Source organism: Tupaia chinensis, unplaced genomic scaffold (assembly GCF_000334495.1).
Source record: "Tupaia chinensis unplaced genomic scaffold, TupChi_1.0 Scaffold000282_1, whole genome shotgun sequence".
Lineage (NCBI taxonomy): Eukaryota > Metazoa > Chordata > Mammalia > Scandentia > Tupaiidae > Tupaia > Tupaia belangeri.
In genome coordinates, this window is record NW_006159765.1 from 610,941 (window position 1) to 616,191 (window position 5,251).

Here is a 5,251-nt window from a genome sequence, read left to right on the forward strand (position 1 = left end):
CCTCCCCTATAAAAGAATGAGCAGAGAATGGCTCAGGGCTGCATGCCAGTCTGCCTGACACCCACTTTTATTTCTGTCCTTTCTCAATCCACAGCCCTTCCCCTCAGGGTACCCTATCACTAGACCCTCAGTCAGGGGCACTTCCCAAATGTTTGATCCACAAAAATTTTGTGAGATAATGAACATTTTAAATTGTTTAAGGCCCTATGTTTTTGGATAACTTTTACACAGTTGGAAAAATACATAATATATTAGGTTATCCCTCATCATATTCTTCTGAATAGTACATATCTTGTTTTTTATTCTCCATCATAGAATAAATAAGAAAAAAATTAGAAGAATGTCAGTAAAACAAAAGTACCACTGTCTTCTTTTATTAAACAGGGATGGAAATTGATTTATTGAATTACTTATAAAACATTCTAGGAAAGATACATAGACATTAAGATATAATAGTTCTGCATGCTGGAGAAAGGAAACTTATTGTACTTAATGAGATAAAATAGTGAGTAATAGGAATTAAAAAAGTAAGTTATTACCTCGGTTGAAGAAAGCCAGATGAGGGACCAGCAGTTAGCATAATGTCTATGTGGCTGAACTCCCGGGTAGTCAATTGCGGTTTGATGCCTGGACCCAGTGGCTTAAACTCAGGCCAGGTGCATGTGCATGCGTGCCCAGAATCCCGAGAGGAGAGTGGAGGAGAAGGGATTGTGACGTGGCCATCCCCCCTGGGAGGTGATTTCTCGCTGTCTGTCTCTCTGTCTCTCTCTGTCTTTCTGGGGAGCACACATCCCCTATACCAAAAACCTCTCCAAAAAAAGAAAGAAAGAAAGCCAGATGAGATGAATGTCTACCAGACACACAAAGTTGGATTGCAAATGATCCTTTTTCTGCTATAGTTTGGAGAAATAGCTTAATGGAAGAGTCAAGAACCAGTAACTAATCTGCCTTTTGTAAAAATAGGGTGGAATCTACTCATCAAAGAAGAAATAAAATGGGTCAATCACAATGATGTGCATAAGAAGCATATTTTCCCAGAAAATAAAAGTACCCAAACTAAAAAGTTTACCAGCCATAGAACAAAAACCACAACTTTCTCAGTAAAACAAAAATCCCAGAAGACACTTGAGTACTGTTTGCAATATTTTGAAGGGATTATAGAGGGCGAAGGAATATACATTTAGCCATACTGACATTCACTTTGTAAAGTCAGAAAAATATAGACATGTATTTAAGGAGTCAGAAACAATACTGGTCACTTTCTTGCAGTTAATATATAAATGCACAGACTAGTAAAATGAGCGTGAAAAAACATGAAGAAGTAAAAGGCTTTGGCATAAAAGCTTGGGAAATAAGTATCATATTTAGGGAAATAAGTTATTTATGAGATTAAGTAATTTTTACATCTATAGCAACAAAATGGTGGCACCTATTAGGCCACTGTTCTTCGACTCTTCAAAGAGACATTGCGTGGTGAAAGAACTTCAAAACATATCTTTAAATCGTTTGGTTATATTATTAAAAATTGGGTCTATGTGGAAAATTGAGTGATAGAAAGTGGTAAAATTGTTTGAAATCCACGTAGGGATCTATCATTTTTTTAATAAAAACAGCAAACAAGAATAGTGATGAAAAGAAAACAACATCAGCTGAATTGATTAATGCGATGTTTGTGCTATATCGTCTCGTAGGAAGTTGCTTTCTTATACATAAACAATGTAATATGTGTTTTCTAAGTTAATTCCAGACAGGAAGCTCTTTCAGTTTCCCAGCACCCATCGTTTGACTCTTTCAATACCGGTTTGCTACTAGATACTTGTACATTAGAAATAATTGCTATTCATTCTTATTTTTTAAGAGAGATTTTTGCTACAGGGCATGTGCAGTTGCTGGCAGGACAGAGAGACAGAAAGTGAGACATCATCCTCTGAAGGGGGATGGCCACACCACAATTCCTTTTCCTCCATTCTCCTCTTAGGATTTCAGGCATTCATGCACATGTGGCCAGCATGAGTTTAAGCCATCACTTTCAACTATATGAGAGTCCAGCGACATAACCATTATGCCATCTGCTGATCCCAAGTCTTACTTTTCTATTACTATTGTCCTATTTCAGAAATTCTAGCAAAGAATATTATAATCCAACTTTCTTCAATCACTTAGAAAATATCTAAGTATGAGTATAAGCCCCAAATTTTGAACTGCCAAATGAGCTTAAGCCATCAGTTCAAAACTGGCTTTAGAATTGTTCTGATGGATACTGAATTCAGTAACAGTTTGTTTTAGGAAAAAGTTGACACATTATTTATGCCTCAAAACCTTCTTCTGTTTGAAAATCCCAAGTGGAATAATGTTTACCCCCAATTCTCTAGTGCACTTGGAATATGGAGTGATACTTTCTTCTAGTGATATGTTCATTCGTGTTAAAGAAGAAATTCAAAGAGTCTGTAAAATATTATTCCTTTAAATCCAGACTAACGGTCTTTTGCACCTTAGTGTTATGTTACTGAATAAAAGCAATGCTTTCCCAATTGCCAGCTAAGGGTGTCATTCTTGGTTGAATGGGCAGTTTGAGTAACCGGGAGTAGAGAGGAACATTATGGAGCACATACTGTGAGTTTGGGAGAGTAAGAGGGTAGGCACATTCAATGCCACTGAACAGCCAGGTCACAATGGAAGCACTCTGCGGCATGTCGTTGACCAGACTAGAAACACACAGCATTATTCAATGGTATATTTCTAGCAGAGAACACAGTGGCACCATACTATAGGAGTTAAACACCTACATTTGCTGAGATCTTAGCTATACAGCTGGGAATTATTGGAAAAGAAGTGTTTGAAGAGAGAAGCATGTGAAAATGACCTATGAAAGCGTCAAAATTTTTTTTTTTACAGATCTGCATTTTTGGTCATTTTTCTATTTAGGGATTATTGAATTTAAACTTTGGAAATTATTAATTATAAGAGTATCAGTAGAGTACATTTCATCTTAGAACTTCTCTCTGGCACTCATTATTAAAATGCATTTTATGTTAAAAGTATATTCAGGGGACCAGCAGATGGCGTAATGGTTATGTCACTAGATGTCCACATAGTTGACTGTGGTTTGAGTTCTAGATCCAGCAGCTTAAAACTCACATCAGGGCATGTGTGCATCTGTGCCCAAAATCTTGAGAGGAGAATGGAGGAGAAGGGATTGTGGTGTGGCCATCCCCCTTGGGGGGGGGGGTGACTTCTTACTTTCTGTCTGTATGTCTCTCTCTGGCAAACGCATGTGCTCAATAACAAAAATTTCTCTCTCTTTAAAAGAAAAGAGATTTTTTTTTTCAGAAGAACATTTTAGTATAGTTGCACTTACTAATCTCAGTGTTAAGTAATATTGGTTTGGGTGAATCTTTTCTTTTCTTTTTCATTTGCTTATACATTTTTTTTCATGAGAGAGAGAGAGAGAACATTTCAATTGAGTATTCATTTCATGATCTTTCTATAGCCTTTAGCTAGCCCTGGGAGGGGCAAGTCCTTGCTTGATACACTTTGGCAAGTCTCTAGATGCTAACCAAGGACTTTTTTTTTTTTTAAGAATGATTTTATTGAACTTTATTATTATCATTATTATTTTCCAGTTTGATCAGAGAGAGACAGAGAGAGAGAGAGAGAAGAAGTGAGAAAGCAAACCACCAGATCTGAGACTTGAACCATGGTCAGCCATGTAGGAGTCCAGCGCCTTTAACTACCATGCCACTTGCCGGCCCCAACCAAGGACTTTCTCATGTAAGCTTGCCTTGAAGGGCATAATGGCTGACTTCTGCTCCACTGCCTCGACCCTTTCAACAGAACTTCATAGCAGATTTACAAATAGTGGAAATATCAACACACTAAGTTTTATCCACAAAGATAGTCACTCTGGTCAAGAAATCAGTTTTCAGGGGAAAAAAGTATATGTAAAATTTTCTTTTGTTTTCTATTCCTAAATTTCTCTTCTCAATATATCCTCAATATTTTTATTTTTACACATCATGTTTCAATATGTCTACAGAGAGAAGCTACAGAGATTCTAGTTCAGATGTGTTTATAAGGTGCAAACTTGTTGGAAGTAAAGATAGAGAGTAGCATTGACACTGTGTTTCTTCCAAGAAAATATTTTACCTAATTTGTTTCTCTTGATAATAGAAAATCTGAAGCATAGTTCTTAGAGGCGGGAGAAGGAAAACTTACAAGCACAATGCATGTCTCAAGTTTATCATTTATATTTATTTATAACATATATTACTCTACATATTTTGATATATTAGTTATATATAATATATTATATATGTGTATACATATAGATAACTATTATGTGTGTGTGTGTGTATATATATATATATATATATATAATAGGACTATTATGTTATATATATATAAAATATATATATATGTTTTTACACACACGGTTGCGTCCCATATATTAATGTTTCATTCAGTGACATCATGCTGAATATATAGATGATGTATATACAATGGCAGTCCCATAAGTTTATAATGGAGCTGAAAATTTTCTATTGCCAATGATGTCATGGAGGTCATAATGTAGTATAACACATTGCCCATATGTTCATGGTGATGCTGGTGTAAACACACACACTGAACTGCCATCCTTTCAAAGTCTAATACACACAAGTAAGTACAGTACATGGTACTTGATAGTGATAAGACACTATTATGCTACTGGTTTATTATTTACCATACTATACTTTTTATCATTGTTTTAGAATGTACTCCTGTATGTGTGTATGTGTGTGTGTGTGTGTGTGTGTGTGTGAGTGTGTGTGGTGTTTTAAGACAGGGTCTTTCTGCATCTTGATTTTCTTGCCTCAGTCTCCAGAGCAGCTGGAACCATAGATATGCCACTATATATGGCTTTTTAAAAATAATTTATTTACTTTATTTATTATTATTTTGTTTTCACTAGAGATAGAGAGAGAGAAAGGGAAAGTTACAAAGCTAGCTGCCAGGTTTAACACTCAAACCGCCATGTGGGCGCCCATGTTGGAGTCCATTGCCGTAACCACCATGCCACTTGCCAGCTCCACATCTGTTTTTTGTTTATTTGTTTGCTACAGGGTACGTTTGCTCGCTGGAGAGAGACAGAGGGAGAGAGAATGAGAAAGTGAGAAATCAGTCACGGGGAGTCGGGGGGTAACCATTTTATAATCGCTTTTCCCCTATTTCTCTCTATTCTCAGGATTTTGGGCATGGTCACATACACACA